General features: G+C 40.8%; 1 pseudogene; it reads right to left on the reverse strand.

The window, feature by feature from the left end:
• The window catches only part of LOC147433793 (uncharacterized), a 92,934-nt pseudogene extending 74,420 nt beyond the window's left edge, over positions 1-18,514 (reverse strand).
• Between the last annotated feature and the right edge of the window lie 5,227 nt (positions 18,515-23,741).

Here is a 23,741-nt window from a genome sequence, read left to right on the forward strand (position 1 = left end):
CATTTGAGATCCAATGTGATGCTTGTGGTGATTGCCTTAGAGTTGTTTTGCTTCAAGAAGGGCATGCCATAGCATATGAGAGTCGAAGACTCAACTGCCTATAAGCGAGTATTGGGAAAATACGAAAAAGAGCTACTAGCCGTTCTATACGCCCTAGACACATGGAAACACTATCTCTTGGGGACTCCATCACAATCAAGTGGCTGATGCACTTTCACAATGGCCAAGGGTAAATGTGGCGTCAATAGCAACTCACAATGATCTATCTTTTATGATAGATGTGTATGCTAATGACCGAGACTTTAAGTACGTAATTACAGCCTTTGCATTAGGGAAGAAAGAAGAACCATTCACCTTGGAGGATGGTTATCTTCTAAACAAAAATAGGCTATGTGTTACTCACCCATACAATAAGAAATTCATGTATAAATCCTATGCTTCTCCTTATGTGGGGCAAAGAGGGATTCCATAATCTACTCTTCAAGGAGTAGAAATGTATTTCTATTGGCCTACCATGTAAAGTAAACATACAAGAGTATGTTTCAAAATGTGTGGTATGCCAAAAGTCGAAATTTGATCGAGGGAAGAAACTTGGATTGTTTCAGTTGATACGCTTAGCAAGAAAACACACTCTATGCCTGCCAAAATGACTATTAAGGCACATCAAATGGCAACCCTCTTCAGATCTCAGATTTTCAAGTATCTTGGCTTGCCAACATCCATAGTGTCGGACATAGATCCTAGAATGAACATAATTCTCTAGAAGGGTCTCTTTGAGAATCTAGGAATTCGATTAAATTTCTCTTTTAGCCTATCATCCACAAACGGATGACCAAAGTGAAACAACTAATCTAACAATTCTTGATCTACTAAAAGCCTATGTCATCATAGATTTATGGGGAAAGCACCTTTTGAGGTTAAATCGGGAAGATCCAAAAGTACCTTACTACTTAAAGTACATGGGAAGATTTTCGTTGCTAATGAATGTAGCCGAGACATAAGATTCTTTTCCAAATATTAAAGAAATTATATCCATCTCAAAACAAAGGCAAAAAGGGATGTTGATAATAAGCACAGAAGAGGCTTAGCCTTTAAGGAAAATGATTGGGTCTTGCTAAAGTTTCTCAAGGCTCGTCTACGGCATACTACGGGCAAGAATCCTACGGGCCACCAAGAGTATTATGCTAAACTAGCAAAAAGATACTATGGTCCTTTTTAAATTCTTAAGCCAATCAATGATATGGTTATCAATTAAAGTTGCCCAACCATTGGTTCATGCACAATATTTTTCATGGGCGCCTACTTAAACCCTACAAAGGGGCGCCACCAAAAGAAGCAATAGTTGCAAACCCTCCAAAAACCGAAGATCAAGAAGAGGTAATTCAAGCTGAGTCCATCCTACGACATGAAGACAAGGTATTAAGAAACAATAAGATTATCCCAATGATATCGTATTAAGTTGAAGAATTATCCTTTTGAAGATGCTAAATGGATGCAAGGAACCTAGCTTAAGGATAATATGAACCTTGCCAATGCTTACAATGATGCCTTAGAGTAAGCATAGGAAAATGCATTTTAAACGAACAATGTTTTTATCTTATAAGACTCTCTCTCTCTTTTATTGTGCAAAAAATTTAAGAAGTATGCATGCTTAGGATCATGTTTGTGGTGAGACGACGTCTCCCAAACACCAAGTAGAACTTGTCACTCTACATTGGAAGTATGATATGGACTAAAGAGCAGACATGCTTGTGGTAGTTAAGTGTCCCAAGCACCAAATGGGTTAGTCATCCACTTTAGAATGATGTTGTAGGGTAAAAAGGGATCCTCTACCTGCTAAGAAATATGAACTAATGACTAGGCTTTATCTTCTCTACCACATAGTCAAGGACAACTATGATTTCAAGAGAGAGGTAATGTCATAAAATCAAATATATAACTTTACCAAATGATTTTTTGATATTAAACTAATCATTTCATATGGGAAGATAAAAGGGGAACAAGAGTTAGGATATAGATATATGCTTCTAGACCTATCTTAGCAGGGGACCAAAAGGAGAGATGATTGCATCTCAATAGGGGTCCAAAAGGAAATGGTCTACCAAAGAGCAATGTGCAATAAGTGCTTCTAGACCTATCTCAGCATGGGACCAAAAGAAGAGTTGGTTGCATCTCAATAGGGGTCCAAAAAGAGATGGTCTATCAAAAAACAATGTGCAATAAGTGCTTCTAGACTTATCTTAGTAGGGGACCAAGAAGAGAGATGGTTACATATCAATAGAGGTCAAAAAGGAGATAGTCTATCAAAGAGCAATGTGCATCTAATGGATCTTAAAAGACCTTAGGGTTAGCTTCATTAAATACTCCTAAGGTTAGTGTTAAAAGTCCTTAGACCTAGGACCTTTAGACCTTATGCAAGCTAGCCATGTGCTCAAGGTGCTTGTCGTGTGTAATCACTAAAGTGCTTGAGGTGCTTGTCGTGCTCAATGACTAAGGTGCTTGAGGTGTTTGTCGTGCTTGATGACCAAGGTGCTTGAGGTGTTCAAGTCAAAGATGAGCCCTAAAGGTAGGGGCATGAGAGAGAAAACTCACATACACACACTCAAGGAAAGCCCAAGACTCAAGAGGCATTAAGGCCACATGTCAAGCACCTCGCAATATTGCACTCATAATGTTGCTGAATCCTATTAGATGACCTGTAGGAAGGTCATCTAATGTTCCTAAATCCTACTAGATGACATGTAGGAAGGTTTAAGGTCCAAAGAGAATTTAAATTCAACTAAATAATTAAGATCTTTCTCTCAAACGGGGAAAGGAGAACACTTGTTCAAATGCTATAATTAAATAATTAAGATCTTTCTCTCAAGGGGGGAAAGGAGGACACTTGTTCAAATGCTACATCCCTTGCTTGTTATGATTAGGGCCATTCATTGGCTAGCCCAAGGCTTGAGCCAATAGGCTTGTAGCAAGAGTGAAGTATACTCTCTCTCTCATATACTCCACAAGCCACACACACACTCCCGTCATCTCCTTCTCCAAGCTTAAGAAGTGGAGAGCCTACACCAACACCCCTTGGATATGGAATGCAAATCCAACCAAGAGTTATGCTCAAAGCAATGATTATCATTCTCTCCATCTTCATTATCACTATGCTAAACTATGCTCTAAGAGTGATTATATGTGAGGAGACTACTTCTTTCTCGTAGAGATACATCTTCTTTTCTTTATCTTCCTCACTCGCTACTAGCTCTTTCCACCTTTGAAGGTGTTTGAGGTCTTGGGATTGAGGCCGAGGACAAGTTAGTGTTTTTGAAAGTTATTTATGGGTATTATATTGGTGCATGAAAATTACCATCTTCATGGCATCAACAAGGTCTCAAGGAACACAAAGCATGTATTATACCAAGTCTCTCTTCAAGGGAGAATCTATAATACAAAATCCTTTTGGAGGGGGACCAGCTCCAAGTAAATACGGTCCTCAAACAGTTGTCAATTTCTCTAATTTTCTCTCTCTCTTTTGCAAGTATTGTTATGCTAGGCTAACTAGGTATAATGTTTATTTTCCCACCTTCAGTCAAATACTCTCCTTATGTTTATTAAGAATCCTCTTAAGGAAATTCTCACTATTGTTACTTTAATTCCGCTACAATCCATGTTATTAGCCATATTCTGTTACATTCCTTCTATAGTGGATTTTCCACCAACATGATTCCAGAACGATGTTTTTGTCGAGAGGCTTGCATTTCTCTTGAAAGAGTAGCTCGTTCCTAGATTGCCAAATCGCTCTCAAAGCTGTAGCTCTTACAATGCATATGTCTATCAAAATATTCTCATTGTCAATGTGTCTAGAGGACAAGGCCAGGTCTCATCTAAAGAAGGGAGTTTCCAAATGTTTGTACACCCACGTACAGATTGTGCCTGTAGGAACCTTCCTCTTGTCATCTTGCTTTTGCTTTAACTTCGGTTTGCAAGAATCCAAAGAGTACTTTCCATAGGAAAAGTTTGTCGCTCTCTTTGCATCTGGCCTTCCAAATGTTTCCAACTACTTGCCTCCACTTACTAAGTGTCTACTTTTTGGACCACGTTATGTTGAGGTGTTCTACCAAGCCCTCTGAAGAGCAAAGAATTTCATAAATTGATTTGGTCTTGGGCAAGCATAATATTCTTTCACTAGGCCACTTCCAAGCTTTCCAATCAAGCCGTGTGGAGCAAGGAGGAAGGGTTAGGCTTGAAATTTTTTTGAGTAGTCTTTTGATCAGGATCTCCTCATGGAGTGAGAGATTGTTGCATTGCTTTAGATGCTCCAAAGAAATCCAATCCCCTTTTTGATTAGTCCAAATCCAATCCAATATGCAAAAGCCCTCGTTGTTAAGATTCCTAGCTATTTTAATCCAATGATCATTAAGGCCCAAGCCTTCCATAATAGGACCCTAAGGAGACCAGTGTATAGTTGTACCCTTCCAGTACTTGGTCTCTTCCTTCTACATGAGCACATTAGCAACTTTACCACATTTATCAATATGTTTCCCAGTAAATCCACCAAGGCGAGTCTTCACCCCGATTGGGGGTGGGGGGGGGGGGGGGGTTGTTTTGTATTTTTAGGTTGGACCATGAGCCACCTTTAGACCTCGCGCGCTTCCATTACCATTTCCCTTGCCATGCAATCCCAACTCTCTTCTGAGATGGCAAAGGTGCAAAAAGATTTAACACATAAAGCCAGATCATGGGTGAAAGGGTCCAAGATGCGCAATCCACCTTGAACTTTTGGTTTAGCAATAGCCGCCCATCTACCCCATTGGCCACGATCTGCCTGCAGACAGTTTATTTCTCCACAAAAACTCCTTGATTGGCTTCAGAAAGGAATTCTAATTTTTCTAGGATAGTTGCAAGAAGGGTGATGTGAATGTTATATATGAGACAAAGAAAGTATTAATTATCATACCGCTGCAGTGAAAAGGAATCAAGATGAATTTCCAATGGTTCATTTTCTCTTTGATTCTTTCTTGAACCAGTCAAAGGCTATCTTATGTGTAATTTCTTCATCAACAGCATCCCTAAGTGCTAGAATATGTTCCCTCTTTTGACAATCTCCCATGTCCAACCTGCATCATCAAAATTATCTTCTTCTAACAAAGAAATAAGTCTTGATTTTTCTATATTACATTGGGACCTTGATGCAGTGGCAAACACTAGAACAGTCTCCAAAGATTTTCAAACATTATTCCCTTCTTCTTGGAGAAAGAGTAATGAGTCATTAGTAATTGTTTATTATTCTAGATTTGAATCCCTTTGATCTCACCTCTTGCCGATGCTTGATCCATCATAGCAATCAAAGGGTGGATTCATGAAGCAAACCAAAGCGATGCTAAGGGGCACCTTGTCGAATGGACCTCTTGACATCAAAGCAGACAACTAGTCTTAAACTGAAGCGTATTTTTAGGAAAGAAGGAGTATTTTTAGAGAAGCAAGATAAGTAAGTCAAGTTTTGTTGGAATTAGGGTTGCAGAGAAATGCACACAGCTTGGAGAAGACGAAGGAAGCTCAAGGCACACAAAAGAGAGTGTGTTACATAGTGTGCAATGGAAAGATATATAGTCCTAGAGTGATGGGAGTATATACAATGCACGGGGGAAAAACCTCTAAAGCGAAAAAAATGCCCTGACGGTCCTAGTGTGTTCACACACATCACTACCACATGTATATGGTAACAAATCCCCCTTGGAGTGATGTAGTGAATGAGAGCTGGCACATGAGTAAAGGGAAGTTCCATGCCCTGAGGACATGATCAATCCACAAAGGGGAGTAAGCCCAAAGCTATGCAAAAAGATTTGAGCTTCTCACGAGACAATGCCTTTGTGAAAAGATCTGCAAGGTTGTCCTGTGTTGGCACATAAGCCAAGTTGATCTCTCCTACTGAGAGCCTCTCCCTGATATAGTGGTAATGCACCTCAACGTGCTTTGTGCGAGCTTGAAAAGCTGGGTTCCTTGCAACTGCCAATGTGCTCTGACTGTCAGTGTAGATAGTGCTGGCAGTGTCCTATCCAATACCCAAATTAGCGATAAGGTGTCTGAGCCATACACACTCAACCGTAGCTTGTGAAGACTGCCCTGTACTCAGCCTCACAACTTGAAGTGGCCACAGTAGGTTTCTTCTTGCTCAACCATGATATACATGAACTGCCAAGCATGAAACAAAAACCACTTGTGGACACTCGCGTGTCAAAACAACCAACCCAATCTAAGTCTGAAAAAGCATGTAAGTCTGGCGGCAATGATCCCCATTGGGATAAAACAAGCCAATATGTAAAGTGCCACTAAGGTACGGAAAATCCTCTTGACAGCCTGCCAATGCTTAGACCCTGGGCTATGCATAAATCTGCTGGCCTGTGAAACTGCAAACTCAATATCTGGCCTCGTGTTGCATACATAAATGAGGCATCCATCAGCAGTTTGGTGAAGAGTGACATTAGCAGGATCACCAACGTCATGAAGACTCAATTTCAAACCTGTTTCCATGGGAGTGGCAATAGGTTTGATCCTCAAGTCCAAACTTATATAGCAATGTCTCTATGTAACTTTTCTGACATAAGGCAATACCACCATCACACTGCTTAAACTGTATACCCAAGTACTGATGCAACAACACCAAATCTTTCATCTTGAAAGTAGCAATCAAATCAGCCTTGAATTCAGCAATATGTCTCTCATTTAGTCTAGTGATCAGCAAATCATCTACATAAAGAACCACAATGAGAAGTACATCACCCTCACACTTTACATATAATGTGCATTCTGTTGGACTGTTACGAAAGCCTCGTTTGACCAAATGAGTGTCAGCTTTCTCATACCAAGCATGAGGAGATTGCTTCAACCCATACAAAGCCTTCATACATTTGCACACGACATGCATGCATCACGACAAAACCGCGAGGCTACGTTACATAAACTTCCTCAAATATGTCATCATTCAAGAAAGCAGTAACAATGTCTGATTGATGTACAACCCATCCAAAATGAGCTGCCAATGCACATAGAAAATGTAAAGTAGTCATACAACAAGTGGGAGCAAAAGTCTCTTCATAATCTATGCCTTTTTGCTGTGCATAACCCTTTGCGACAATCGAGCCTTATGGAGATTGATCTCACCATCCAGCTTGCGTTTCAACTTGTAAACCCACTTCGTACCAATGGCCTTTTTGCCAAGAGGCAAATCAAATAAAGTGCTAGTGTCATTTTCTATAAGTGCATCATATTCTGATTGCATGGCAGCCATCCGATTTTTTGAATTCTGTGCTTCATCAAAAGACAGAGGTTCCTCAACATCATGTAAGCTAGACACAACCAAAGCATAACAATGTGATGCATAAGATGCATGGCAAGAGCCTGAACGAGTATGACTAGACAAAGGTGCATGCAATTTACTGTCACACAATGTATGCACCATCCATATTGGCATACCTCTAGCCTGCTCATTTTTAGCTCTTTCCTCATCAAGTACATCATGTACATTTGCATCAGTAATAGGCTGATTTGTAACATTTTCTGAAACCCCCATAGGCTATACATTTGCCTCATTGGAATTTACATTCGAACATCCACCACTAAAAAAAGGTAACAAAGTGTCATAAATGTCCTGCGAGCTTACATTACTGTCTCTAGTACATGACAGCAAGGGCTGAACAGAATCTTCCACAAACACTACATCCCGTGAAACCAAAATACGCTTTGTTTGTGGATGATACAACCTGTAACCTTTGCTTTCGGCACTATAACCAATAAAAATACATTTGACAGCATTATCATTCAATTTTTTGTGCTGTGTTTGTGGCACCAAAGCATATGCCAAACAACCAAAAACACGCATGTGTTCAATAGAAGGCTTTCTATCATGCCATGCTTCATATGGAGTAATAGACTGCAAAGATTTCATAGGACACCTGGTTAGTACATAAGTGGCACACATGATGGCTTCAAGCCAAAAAGAATGCGGCAAAGCTTGACTTTTGACAGTACATCATGCCATTTCCGTAAGTGACCTGTTTTTCCTCTTAGAAATACCTTTTTGCTGAGGTGTATAAGGCACTGTACATTGGTGTTTTATCCCATGACTAGCCAAAAATGTATTAAATTCATGAGACATATACCCCCCCCCCCCCCTCGAGCGGAACGGAGGGTGCCCATAGTACATTTTGATACATTTTCAGCCATAGGTAGAAATCGTTTGAAGCACATAAAAACTTTGGACTTTGCTTTAAGCGGAAATACCCATGCATGCCTAGAGTAATTATCAATGAAAGTCACGAAGTAAAGGTAATTGCCCAAGGACGAAGTTGCATGGGCCCACACACATCACTATGCACAAGCTGCAACCTGCATGTGGCCCTAATTGAACCATCCTTTGAAAACTTCAAACGCTGCATCTTACCCAAAATACAGCCTTCACAAAGATGTTTGACAGGTGCTTCAAGAGGCAGCAAAGAAGCAATCATATCAGATTTCTGCAAACGCAGCAAACTGGCGAAATTCAGATGACCAAAACGTGCATGCCAAAGTTTTGCATCTGAAATAGCCCTTGAATCTGCAACTGCATTTGCAAAATTTTGTCCACACTTGTCATACAAAGTGAGCTTATACAGCCCATGGTACAAAAGCCCAGATGCAACAATTTCAGCACCAAAACTGAGATCATGAACTGTACATCTGTCATCCACAAATTTGACTACAAGTCCAAGTCTAGCAAGTGTAGATACAGACAAAATATTCTTCTTGATCCCAGGTACATAAAGTGTATCAACAAGTGTGAAAGAAGTGCCATTTGCAGCAGTAAGCACAATCTTTCCAACTCCCTGAACCGGATAAGAGGCATGGTTGGCACAAGTGACTGAATTTCCATGAGGGACAGACTCGAGAGAGGTGAACAATTCATGATGTGAGGTAATGTGTTTTGTAGCACCACTATCGAAATACCACACATGTGAATCTGCAGCAACTGACATGCATGCATCATGGACAACAGGATTGTAAGTGCACTCTGCACTAATAGACCATTCTACATCAACAGCAGCATTGCAGTCTTCTTTTATAGAAGAATCAACAATGGCTACATCTGCAATGGAACCAACATTTGCAGTGGAACCACCCTCTTTCTTCTTAGCCTCTTTGGCCTTCAACTTAGGACACTGCTTGATCAAATGATCATTAGCTTTACAATAATGGCAACGCATCTTCTTTTTTCCCTTATCACCAAAATTTCCAGACGAATTGGTACTAGCAAAAGCATTAGGAACAGAATTTTTGCCACTCGCATCAGAACCATAAGAAGTGGCTGCATTGTTGTTACCACCCTTTCTTTGAGAAGCAATAAAAGCCTGTTCAACTGAAGGTGCCTAGTCCTGTTTTTTTTGGAAAGTGACTCTTGCAACAACAATATGCATAATGCATCGAACTTGACAACTTCAAGATTTCCTTGGGTCATAAGTCTCAAAGTACTAGCAAAAGTTTGGTAAGAATCTGGTAAGGCATCAAGAACAGTCTGCACAAGGGAACTGTTTGAAATGACTTCACCTGCAGAAATAAGTTGCTCATTGATATCCTTGACACTAGCAAGCAAAGTGTCCATATCATCTTCCTCATGCATAATCTTCGACTCCAGTTCTTTATGTAGCAAAGCAATTTTAGCCTCATTGCGACTTGCGTAAAGACCAACCCAAATATCCCAAGCTTGTTTTGCAGATTTTGCTGAACGAATGTGAGGAACAATGGTGCGCTTTACAGACAACACAATAAATTCATGAGCCTGTGCATCCTTTACATCCCAACAAGATTGTTCTACCGTAGGCAAAACAACTCTAATAGCAACAATTCTTGCAGCAAGACCTGCAACATCCTCAACATCGCCTGCATCCTCAAAACCAGGACGTACATCAATGCCCTGCACAATATTCCAGACACCCTTTGACACAAGGACATGTTGCATCATGTAAGCCCACATAGGGTAATTGTCCCCATCCCAGTCTGTCCTCAACAGCAAACATCTTGAACACATCTGTGTTATTGTCAGCCATGGTAAATGATGCACCTGATGTGAAAACTGCCCGAAAAGAGGGGAAACAAAGTGGGAACAACACTTGCATATAGCACAAACCATAGAAGACTGTAAGACACCTGTTATGCAAAAAACGACACTGACCAAAACTCTGCACAAAATGACAAAGTAGCTTGGGCAGTATTGCCTATAGTGGAAACGGAGGCCTAATGAGCCTGAATCAGGAATCTGAGCAGACTGAGCTCTACAAGCACATCCAAAAGTTTTGTCGACCTGTGAACTCTCGCCAAAGCTCACTAAAATCGAAGAAAATGAGCAGGCGTGTGTTGAGCTACTGGCGACTAAACCCGGGAGGACGCAACCTGCACTGATTCCAATTGTTGAAATTATGGTTGTGCTGAGAAACGCACACAGCTTGGAGAAGACGAAGGAAGCTCAAGGCACACAATAGAGAGTGTGTTACTTAGTGTGCAATGGAAAGATATATAGCCCTAGAGTGATGGGCGTATATACAATGCACGGGGGAAAAAACCTCATAAAGAGAGGGAAGAAATGCCTCGGCAGTCCTAGTGTGTTCATATACATCACTACCACATATATATGATACCAAGTTAGAGCTTCTTTTCTTCTTTTTTTGAAATTAGACAAGCTTCTTCTAATATTAGAGTCTTAAAATTGCGCATCAGGATGCGTGCATGCAAAAAAAAGGGTCGTGAATGCATGCAACCTTATCTTCCTGCTTTTTGCTATTCTTAGATTTTGATTTTAGCCTTGAGAGCCTATATAAAGGCCCCTCTTCCCTCACTTTTAACACACACACAGAAGTTCTCAGAAGTGAAATCTCTCTTGCCTTGATGCCTGAGGTACCTTCTCTCCCTCAAGCTCTCTCCCTCTAGCTCTCACCGTTAATCCATCTCCATCTCCATCTCCAACTATAACTCCATCTCTACCGCCATCGTGATGTCCCTCAAATCGTAGAGCTCTCTTTCTCTCTACTTTTCACGACGAAGCTTTTCCTCTTCTCTATCTCAATACGATGGCCCCGAAGCGAGTGACATGAAGCTCCAAGGACGCTCCAATCGTTCCGCCTCCAAGGAAGGTACAAAGAAAGTATTCATCTACTCCAATCAAAAGTCAAGCGAAAGCATCAATTGCAGAAGAAGTTGCAGCCGCCTAACTTTCGACACAGGGTGTAGTCGAATGTGTTGCTAATCCGGTAAGAAGAACTTATAATTCTACATTGTTGTACATGCGGGCCCGGTAAATCAAGCCTAGGAATTTCCTTAAACCGTCCAAGAAATTTGATTATATCACAAGAAACAAGCATATGATTTTGTAGAGTAGTGAAAGAATTGTTTGATAAATTGTTTATGTTTGATATTAGGGGTTAGTTAATCATGTTTGAGGAATCACTTAAAGAAAACAATTTCCAAAAGAATATCTTGTTTTCGTATGGAACTTGAGAATAGCAAGATGATTCCACGGTAATCGGAGAGCTGAGGTTATCAACTCTCTTTTTGTTCCTTGCGATTAACAAGATACCTTGCAGTTAGCAGGATGCCTTGCTATCAGTGAGATACCCCCTTGAGGTTAGTGATTGGGAAAGTTTGCACATTTTGCGGTTAGAGAATAAGTAAACCATTTGCAAAGGCTCTATTAGTTAGACAGAGAAAGTTCACAGGTAGCGGCAAACTCATATGAAAAATTGGATATTTCTTTTTATTGAAATATAGGATTGTTTTCATTAGATGATGTTTGAGAAAGAATTATCTTGGTGTTGTTGAAGGGATATAAAATAACCTATGTCCATACTCAATAAATGAACACTGTTTGTACATGTAAAAAAAATGTGGTAGTGATTAAAAAATAAGAAGAATGGGTGAGTGTGGTGTGGAAAGTGGGAGACTAGTGTCCAACGAAACTATGTCTACGGACGGGTGGACCCTATTAGTCGGGTACTTTTCACAAGATTACTTGCTAGTTTAGAATAAGTCTTATATAATATTAAGGGTTTATGAATGGCGGTTGTGTGTCTTAAACATGGGGAAAAAAGGCATTGTTTATAGATCCTAAGTATGTCAATGAGATTTTATCTTTATGATATAGGGATTAGCTTCCTTTAGAATCCTTTGATTTATTGACATGGCTTGTGGTGTATGACTCTTACAACCACGATCACGATGGATAGAGGTTATCTTCTCTTGTGTTGCTCGTATCCTTGCGTCATGGAAGTGGAGTAGGGTGTCTTCGATGGAGCTTGAGAATAGAGGAAGGCTAACTATCAAGTCGCCCCAATCTTCTAAGTTGGGAACCTCACAAAAATTGAAACTAAGACTTTTAATTACCTTTAAGAGATAAGGAAAAGGATGAACTCAAATTGTGAAAGAAATGTATTAATTGAAATTGTACATCTGCACCTCCCCGTGGTGCAACTTCCCTCCTACCCCATCTTTGCCTGCGCCATTGCAGGGAAGATGTGTAGCAAGCCTTTGCCTTGGATCCCCTGTGCTCACACTCTTATGTGGCTCTTGTGTCCCACGCAGATCTCAAATTGGTTTGAGCTGAGCCAAGACACAAAGGCATCTACAAATGCTCTGAGGGCCACGCCGGAGTTCTCTCTACCTTTGTGATCACTAGTCATATCTTCGATCTCTTTGTCTTGTCCTGGTTTAGCTTTGCCGCATTTGAATATCCCTACACACTCTCATTGCACCGCTTGAGGGATCAAAATCTCTCGCTCTCTCTCTCTCTCTCTCTCTCTCTCTCTCTCTCTCTCTCTCTCTCTCTCGTAATGCAACGCAACGAAACACAAACGACTCAATGGCACTCTTCCATCCCTATTTGTACATTGCCCGAGTCATGCAGAGCTCTTCTCATTGCCTCCCTGCATAGACCACCTCCCAAACCTCCTTGCTCCTTATGCACTACCCACTCCACTTCCCCTTCTCTTGTTGCATAGACCAACTCCCAAAGCCTAGATCTACTCGCAGTAGAGAGAGAGAGAGAGAGAGAGAGAGAGAGAGAGAGAGAGAGAGAGAGAGAGAGAGAGAGAGAGAGAGAATGTTTGCACACACAAATTGAAGACGGGAATTTGAGGGGAGGGGCTTAAGTAGAGCAGCATTTACAACCACCTGCCCATCTTCCCATGGTTCTTCCCTGGCTTTCCGTATGTTGTTGCTCTTCTCATCAAGCATACGTGAAAAAATATCTTGCTTTCTCTGCCCAATGTCTATCTCTTTGTGTCCCTCGCTCTCTCATACACATGTGTCCCTCCGCCCCTTTTCCACCTCAAGGTTTTGAGAGCATCTCCTTGGATTCCCCTTAATTAAGCAACTCCAAAATAATTCGGTACACCTACTTGCCTCTTTGTATTCCACTTTTCAAAAAAACATTATTTTGACAAAAACTTTTAGCTAGATACCAAACTACTTAAATTTGTATTAAATAGGATAGTAATTAAGCTAATAATTTTAAGATTTGACATGAATAACAATTGATAGACTCTTTGACACGCATACGTATCCAAGGCTAACAATTTTTTTTGTCTTGCTACATGATTGCAAGTGAGAGTCCTATCCTTTTTTTAAAGAGGCTTAGCTTAGTTGCAATCCAACCTTGAAGACGGAAACCTGGATGTAAGGAATTGGCATGAATCTTCATTCTGATTAAATTGTACAAAAGTGATTCAAATTCATAAATGTTTTTGGTGCAAATACTTTTGTGACATCTAGAGCCAGTTTTCTTTTGAACATGGTGTTCTTTTGTGTCTAAGTAATCTACTTAATGTAGCAAAACACACACACACACACACACACACTTACTTGGTCACCTATATGGCTATGATGGCTTCATCCAGCTACAAACACCTACACATGAGTTGCTGAAATAGCTACTGACTATTTTGTACTGAACCTCACTTTGGTTTTTAATAAGTATTGCTTAAACTTCAATCTCTAGCTTGAGGATGGGATCATTATGGAGCTATCTGCAAAAACAACTGCAGTTTTTTTTGGGCTGCTACTACCTTTTGTACAATGGCTCGGCTTGAGCAGTAGAAGTCATCCCTAAACTATATTTGATGAAATTACCAAGCCTCAAGGATGGGAACACTACCCAAAACTTGCTTTTAATGGGTTTGTTACCCCTGGCATCATTTTGTACACACTCTTAAAGGGAGTCTCTCATCCCGAGTGTGAACCGATTCTGATGCAAGTTATCACCTTGCCTAATGCTTGAATACTTTGTCCCTGGTTCCCCTCTTCCAACTTCCCTCTTCTCTCTTCTCTCTTCTCTCTTCTCTCTCCCACCTACGCCATCCCGCATTACCTAGCTACTACACTTTGAGCTCAAATCTCGGGCTCGTAGTTGATCCTGTGTACAAAGCCTTAGGGATATTTATTTCCTCCGTAAAACAGGCTGGATTGGCTTCCATGTCCTCCTATTCATTACGGTGAGGGTTGAATCTCCCCCTCACTTAGCCTTGGAACTATTTCTTACTTGCATTCAGTGATAAAGGAGTCATGGGGTGTTTACTACTTGGCTGTCTATAATATGGAAATCACTTAGCCTTGTCCTGGTATGTGATGCGATTGCCTATATTTTCACCGATCATTCCGATCTGTGGGGACTGGTTATTGTTGAGTTTCATATCCTAAACTATTACATTTTGGAGCTCGCCAAGCTTAACTCAACTGCTCAGGTTGGTGCTGTAATGGTGTTGTTTTTAAAAACTTATATAACTTATCTCTTTTCTTGATTTTTCCATGAAAGAACTGGTTACAATGTTGATGTATTCATTGACTAATCTTGGACTATGGCATTTGAATAAGTCGGCTGGGTTTAACAAACATTAAAACTTGCCTAGGGTTTACTTAATGGCTATGCCGAACCAGATTTTGCTATGCTTTGGATCTGGTTTTTCCTTCAGCTAAACTTCGGTGTGGATCTACTGGCTGGGTGGTTTCCCCTCACTTTGCCATGAATCATGGTATTACTTTTTTTGGGAGAGGGTTGCTATTTTTGCTTGTTGACCTACAATGTAATCTGGGTGAGAATTTGAAGTTTTCACAGGATGGTGCCAGACCTCCTGTACTGTTTAAAAAAAAAAAAACATATGACTTTGGCTATATTAGAAATTGTAGGATTTTGACATGATATTTTTTAACAATTTAAGTTGAAAGTCGTTGGGGGCTTGACCTAGATAGTTTTTTGAAGAATAGCAGTAGCTTCTACTTTATAAAATCTATGTGGGGTAAATGATTGTTTATCTCACTTTTTCACTGCAGCATTTTATGTATTACATGACTTGCTCTTTATTATAAGCTTACATTGTATTGTTTGGTATATTTAGGAATGCCACAGGGATGACCTGGGGTGGTTTTTGAACAGCTTAAACTAAAATCCTAAACTCGCTTAGCCTTGCAAAAATACTTGAGTGTAAATCATAAAATTTATACATATGGATTGTGCATGTCTTTTCTTTATCTCCTACTTATGTCTAACCTCATGTTATGATTCACTTTGTCAAAACACTATGCATAGATTGGAGAATTATTTTAAAACTAAATGATTTCATGATGGTCTGCTAGATGAACACCAACCCTGATTGTTATAGCAATTATTAGCATGTACTTGTACTGACATGATGGTTATTCTCACCGCGTATGTGGATGCTTCCTGGCTTAAACATTTGATTAAACTTGTGGGAAGTGGTTGGCATACCTTATGGGTGATACGGCTCTCCGATCTTCTAAAATGAATAATTGATTGGCGGACAGAGGATTTGTGGTAGCAAGCAGAACCAGACTGCGAGCAGCTAGCTGTGTAGAGCGTTGTGAAAACCAAACGTGTTGGTGCACAATCGACGTGCAGAGCCACAAAATCGACGCACAGAGCATAAACCAGACGGGTTGGTGTAGAATCGACGTCACCAGAACCAGATGGGCAGTTGATGAGTAGGAAAGAGAGGGTGTGTGGCGAGGAGCAGAGTGAGAGGAGCAAGGGTCATTGCGCTTGACTTGGTTGCAGAAGGGCGAGTATGAAGCTTAACGCCCCCCCCCCCCCCCCCCCCCCCCCCCCCCCCCCCCCCCCCCCCCCCCCCCCCCCAGGGATTTGCCCTTTGCTCGGGGGGAGACTCATGAATGCACGAGAACAAAGGCTAGGGTTTATAGCGCACACGCGCACACACACACACATAGAGAGAGAGAGAGAGAGAGAGAGAGAGAGAGAGAGAGAGAGAGAGAGAGAGAGAGAGAGAGAGAGAGAGAGAGAGAGAGAGAGAGAGAGAGAGAGAGAGAGAGAGAGAACGAGAGTTCATTGTGGTGCTTCTCAACGTGCAAACCAATGACAGGTTTTCATCCCCACCTCAGTGCAAAGCTATTGAGCCCTTCCTTGTGCAATTTTTGTGCTCCTCAATGGAAACCTCTCCCCTTCTCAAGCGGCCCTACACATGGGCTTGTCAGCGTTGACCTCCACTTTTGCATGAGCATGCAACCTCATGCACTTGAGGAGAGGCCACGACCTTTTTTCCACAAGTCCTAGGCTCCATTGCCAGTATAATGCCCTGGGAACGGACCAAAAGAATCCTGCCCCTATCTCCCTATTTATAGCCACTTGGCCTTGTAGGATTCCCTGCCCAATGGCAGTCGGCCCCCCTTGGCCCCGGTCCTTGACCCCTAGGGTTGCCCTTGGCATGACACTGGCCTTGTCAAGTAGTAGACTTGGTTTCACTTTCTCAAGTGGGTGATACCAAATCTTTACTTCAACAAAAAAAAATGATAAACTACTTGGTAGTACCCTATGTAAAACCAAGACCGTCCTTGGTCGTATGTGTGGAATTGGGTGGGACATCCTCTCTAATGACCACGTGAACTAGAAAAAGGGGGGCCCATCCTTGTGGAAACCCACCCTCTCTTATTGACCTCTTTTCACCTTTTTAATGCAACGTACCTTCCCTTGGTGGGTTTGGGAGATTTAGTGGGAACAGTCCTTGTATAGACTTGGTGGTTGAAGTGAATGGGAATATAGGAAGGGGCACTTTCCACCCTTCCTTCCCCATGAGGGTACCTTTGGCTACCTAGATTTTGTTGATCAGCCTTTTTAAGATTCTTACCTCTTTCCCTTATCCATGATCTTACATCAGCACCCTCTGCTTCTTTAGCAGAGGTATTGCCCCTGGTTGGCTATAAGTAAAAATCCATGACTCTCATCCCTTGAGGTATTATGCTTTGCTCCCTTGGTGTAGGCTAACAAAATCTATTGTCTTGTTCATATGGATGCAGGTGAGAGTCCTATCCTTTTTTAAAGATGTTTAGGCTAGTTGCAATCCGACCTTGAATATGAAAACCTAGTTTGTCTTCCTATCCTAATGTATAAGATAATTAAAATGAATATCCATTCTAACTAAATTGTACCAAAATGAATATCCATTCTAACTAAACTAAACTGTACAAAAATTCTTGAAATGTAGAAATAATTTTGTGATATATGTTTTTGTTGTCTAGAGCTAGCTATCCTTTTTTTTAACCACAGTGTGCTTTTGTGTCTAAGTATTCTATTTAAAACACAACACACACACACACACACACACACACACACACACACACACAAAGAGACATATCCATATATGTGTGTATGTATCTATGTATATGTACATATACATACATAAATTCACACACACATATTGGTATGTATGTATATGTATATATATGCCTATAAACATGTCTTGTGGAAAATGACAACCTAAATATGCTCTAGCCAAAGCTCCTTTTTGCTCCTATTTAGGTACACACCTTTTAAGTATTTGATGAATTCTTCTTTTATAAAGTACACACAATATCAATGTAAAAGTCCTGCTTCTCCAAGCTAGTACATGTAATTATCCCTTTGTCAAGAACTACAACATATATCTATACCTATCTCTCTTAAATGAACTAATTATTAAAGAAATCTGCATCTAGAAGGTGCTTAAAATGTAGTGGATCTCCATATTTCAATCTATTAAGATAATCTCCAACACATGTTGCAACCTTGGGATATGGATTATTGTGTAACTCAAATTCTTCCATCAATAACACCATTCTCACCAATTTGCCTACAAAATGTGAAAATTCGTTTAGAATACCAAGCAAAATGTCTTCTATCCTCTCAATTTGCAGGTCTTTGATTTGTGAAAATGAGTCATCTGGTTGTGTCTCATCCAATGCAAGTAGCTGATTCTTGCCCCCTTCCTCCATTGTTATACTACAAACATCAAGACAAACTTTTAGTTTTATTCTCTCAGCAAAAAACAAACATGAACAAAAAGATGAACAACCGGTATTAGTCTACTAAGCAACCGTTGTTTGTAACACCAATTTGATGTACTAGTGGGATGTACTCATCCCCTATGTCTGCATCTCCCATTTCAACATTGACATCATCATCATCATCAATAGGTGTGGCTACTAGGCTATGAAAGACATCTAGCATGGCCAACACTTTTAGAAACTAATTGCTGCTTGCCTGGGAAAATTTGACACCTTACCTTTCCCTTTCTTGCCACCGCAGTAAAAACCACTCCGATAACAACATCTTGGTAGCTTGAAGTCACTAGATGTATCATGCATCTCCAAAGGGCCTTGATGTTTCCTAACTGCATGCCTCATCCTTGGTGCAGAGTCACGAGAGAGATGGATAGTATTTTCATGTCTTGCAACATCGATAGGAAATCATTTCCTATTGGATGTTGCAAGTTAAATTTCCAGAACATTAATGCTCTGTCAAAAACGTTTGTCGGTGTCAAGCAGACCTTGTTCTTGAGTTCCTTGGCATCGTACAAGCTGTACAATTCTATGCCTTTGTTCACATCAACAAAAGTAATGCTGTGCATTACTTTTTGAAAATGTGATTCGCCACTCTCCTTTAGACAATAGCCTACCATCCCTTCAAACGTATGCATCTTGCGTTGCTTTAATCCCCTGACACAACACCATCCCTCCTGTAGGTGCTGATTTATCCCATCCCAAATATGTTTTTATTTTCTACGCGGCATTGCCCACAAAAAAACCACCATCTGAAAAAGAAGAGTAAAAAAGAGCCCCTCTCCTCTCCACTACGCACAAGCCAGCTAGGTTTCCCTTTCAAGAAAGGATTGCATGCATGATAACAATGTTATGTCTCTGTCCCCACCCCCTACGGATATAGTCACACTCACTTCCATTACCATGTTGACTTGTTTCAACACATTTCCCTTGACCCGCTCTACTCTAGAAAATTTGGTTCTCTTTGAAACAATGCATTGGTCTGCTTCCGCTCTGGCTCGAGCTTCAGACTTTAACCAAACCATGGTTTGTATCTACAAAGAGCCAACCACACTATAGCAAATCGTGCATGCAGCTTTGATTCAAGAGCAAGAAAATACTAGGACCTTTGCGTCATATCATGACAAATTTCACGCGTAAGCAGACACAACAATCAAAATGAACTTCCCTCACAAGCTTTCAACAGTCAAACAAAGGACCAATCAACTCAACACCTTGCGAATGAACATCAGCCAACAAAATCTGAGAAACATACTTGCAAGCTGGAAAAGCCTAGACGTCATAGCAGAAACATGTAGAGTATCGCACAAGGAGGAAGCCCACTTACACGTAGTTCTCCTTTGCATTCCTCGAGACAACTGCATAGACATCATTGTGTCGATGGGGCTACTTAAATAAAAAGGATAACTTCTTGCAGCACTACATATGTCGTTTTCAATGGTGTATGCTCATGCCACCTCCCTACGATGCGTTCAACGCGACCCACGCCATGCATCCGACCACACCACATCTTGCCAGATTTGTTATTTTTCTCAAGATCCCCCTAAATTGCAATGCATCTTGCTAGATTTTAGATAATAATAGTAGCTTCCAAAATTTGAGAGACATACCGGAGGAGATTGATTTGGGTCCCAAGAAAAGAAGTAAAAAGAGTAGGTAACTTTTGTGCATAAAAGGGGAGGGATCTATCATGCAAAAAAGTGTTGATAGGAAATTTTATGGGAGAAAGTGTTTTTTGGAAAATAACTTCTTAGAATGAAAGAAAACGGTCTTTTGCACATTTTTGCGTCTCACGTCCAAAATCAAATTCTACATCGTTTGAGAGATATTTCAGTTTTTCAATTCTTCTTCTTATGGAAGAGGAGGAGGTGGATTCATGGTATTTAGGGTTGTTTTGGTGTGCTCTTGGTGGGGAAAGAAGAGGAGGAATGGAAGGCTTGTTTAATAACCTCTCTCTCTCATTCTCTCAGGATCTTGGAGGTGAAGACAAAGACTGACAAGGCAATGGCAGCTTTGGGAAATGAAGTAGCGAGATCCCTCTCGAGGAATCCATCTATGAAGGGGAAGAAGAATTTCTCTCTCTCTCTCTCTCTCTCTCTCTCTCTCTCTCTCTCTCTCTCTCTCTCTCTCTCTCTCTCTCTCTCGGAACTCAATGGTGAAGAAGGCAAAAAATGGCATCAATTTTTGACTCTTGAGTTTACACAGTCAAGGTGTACACTGACCGCTACGTGTATGGTTGAAATATGTTTTTGGGATATTATTGAAATTGATTATCATTTACAGGATTCTTTCCTATTTCTCTATAATTTGTATTTCTATCATCTATTGCATAATCTACCCTCTCTTCTCTCTATTTTTGCTTCTCTCATAATTCTCTTGCAACCAGAGATTCGATGCCTTCCCAATCCCCCCTGGAGAGAATGATGCACTTTGACACCACAAGAGGGTAGTTAATGTCCATCCTCAAACTCAAAGCAAGCCCAAGTGGTATCCACCACTAAGACATGAATGGGAAAGAGCCCACCAAGATGAGCACCTCCAAGTGAGGGGAAAGTTTCACCATCAAACTATATCAAGCCATCGTGGCATCAACCATTACAAGGGGACAATTCCCACAAGAAAGAGCTTCTCTATTTATTAAAAAACCAAGCAAACCCACAAAAAATTCATGCAAGAGAGCTTTGGCTCTGACGAAGAGCTATTGGTGAGAAAGTAAATCGTTTCCTATATACCATTGCAAATATGAGGGATTCAATTAGCAAGTCCGCAATTTTAACAAGATAAGAACACAAAATCAAGACAAAGCCCAGTGAACAGATTGATCTGGAAAAGGTCAAAGACCCATAAAGATCCTAAGCTTAATGAGAGGATCAGATGAGGGAGGTAAAGGTAATTTCAAAGAATGACAATTGATTGAACAAAAAGTATCTGTGTGTGTGTGTGTGTGTGTGTGTGTGTGTTGTTTTAATATATATGTAAGGTCTCTGACCCGATCACAAGAGCACCCTTGTACCACGAAATGAATACAATGGAATAAGTTACTATTTTTAGCAGTTTTCCAGATTCTGTCAGTGCCATGATGTTTAGAATGTTATAAAGCTTCAAAATGGGAATTAAAATAATTTTTGTGAAAATTTTCCAAAAATAGTAAGTTTTTGGTGACCCGACCCGTCCAGTTTTGATCGTCTCGAAAAACTGCACCCGTACCCCGAATTTCAAAAAAATGCATTTCGGACCCCGGGGGCTGCTAAATATGGCAGGTACTCAGGCCAGTACGCCTTAGTTAGAGCTTCGTATGGCAATTTACGGCATCAAAATCCGATTCGTATGACCCGTTTTAGCCTAGAACCAAATTTCCTAAAAATTGTCCGGGGAGGCACCGGGGGCCCGGGACTGTGTGGGAACAGGTCCCAGGCCACTCCAGATCAGCTTTAGCAGCTAGGGGGCGCCCTCTTGCTTTGTGGGAGTCTTGGGAAAGCTACCAAGCCTGCAACTCAGTCTCAGAACCAGTAAACCAAGCCAACCTGACACTTGGTGGGCAGAGAACTGGACTTGCCATGCTTAACTGGAGAAGCTCCCAGATGCATTTAGCAACCCAGATCGATTTTCAGCCTGTAGGAGCCTATTTAAAGACCTGCATACACACACACACACACACACACACACACACACACACACTTATGATCACACACACACACAGTGCATATACACACACCCACATACATTGGGGAGGTGCTGCCGAATCACACACCTATTGAAGAAGAAGCAAGGAGGGAGGTGCTGTCGAATTTTCATCTCAAGAAGCTCGATTAGATCAGAAAATTGAGAAGATTACCAGCTCTTAATCACGGTAACGACAGTTTAATTAATGCTATCTGAAAATTCCTTTCTCTACCATCAAAATTTCTCGTACATTATGCCTATTCCTAGTCGGAAATCTCTATGACTACTTTCTAAATTCTCCTTATTCATACTCTATTATGTAAATCATCATTCCAAAGCTGAATTATCAGCCATTCTTCACTCTTGATTAATGATTAGAGCATAATTATCAGAGTCTTCTCTCTTTAGATAGCATAGTAATTAATCGGTAAGCTAGTATTTGTGCAGATTGAAGAGAATCACTATTGTAATCACTCATTAACATTGTAGCTTAATTGAATTCATTTCTCTTATGCATTAAGACGTAATTAAGGAGAAATTAATCCGTCAATAAGTCTCTAAGAATTGGTTTTTCCTCACACATATGCATAGGGTAAATCTGCATCATCTAATTGCTAGGAAATAGTTTAATCATACTTAATCCAATTCTCTGGCAATTCCAATAGTGAAATCCTAATTATTCTTGATCATGTAAGCCGAATAGTTATCTTAGAGCCGGTTCCCATAGGATTATGTGCCATCCTTAATGATTGCTTTATGAAAGAAATCTAGACTCTCATATAGGAGGGATTAATTGATGTCACTAATCTACCCATTGGACTGTTATGATGCTTGTGAACCTTAGCTCTTTCTCCAAGCTAATCATTTAAAGTAGTGAGAAATGGCCCCGGTTAAGAGGACGCGCTTCGGTGGTGCCCATGATCGCGAAGCAGGAACGAGCAATGTCAACGGGAAGGGGAAGGCTCCCATGGACGAGCAAATACAGGCCATCTCATGGGCTATTGACGAGGAAATGGAAGAGGTAGGTCCCAATTTCTATTCAAGTTGTTTAATTAACATTGCATACGATTAGTTAGGAATGAACATATCCCCGAACATGTTGGAGAAATCCGACAGAAACCTCGGCATTGAATGCATAGTACATTTAAGTATAAAGTAGGAAAGAAATGATTGATGGGTATGCTGTTTGCAAGAGGAAAGAATGTTTGCTAGGGAAAATTTAGCTCGACATGTTCATTTTATTTCCAATGTTGAATCAGTCCTGACCCCCCTACTGATCACAGGGGGCAGAGTTCCTCGTTAAGGACTCTTGAATCCACGACTTGCTTTCTATGCGGTGGATACCCACGACTTGCTTTCTATGCGGTGGGAACCCACGTCTTGCTTTCTATGCGGTGGGAGTGTCCATGACGTGCTTTCTATGCGGTGGACATACCTAGTTGTATGGGCAGCTAGGCGACAACGGGAGGAGTGAACTCTCGCTGGAGGGGGGATGTTGTACCTCCAGAACATTGGAACTTTTATGAATAAGTTTGAGTAGAATTTTTACTAGAATTCTGTCTTGGTGTTGTTTGCAATACTGGTTGAAGGGCTGTAGTAACGAACAATGTGATTCGGAATTAAACAAGGAATCTTTATGTTGAACAACCTTTATGGTAGTAATTAGGTCACACAAGGAAGTGTGAGTGTGGGGGTGGAAAGTGGGGACTTGGCTTAGGTTGCCAATGCCTACG

The sequence above is a fragment of the Adiantum capillus-veneris genome, chromosome 19, assembly GCF_014529385.1.
Source record: "Adiantum capillus-veneris isolate H3 chromosome 19, ASM1452938v2, whole genome shotgun sequence".
NCBI lineage: Eukaryota > Viridiplantae > Streptophyta > Polypodiopsida > Polypodiales > Pteridaceae > Adiantum > Adiantum capillus-veneris.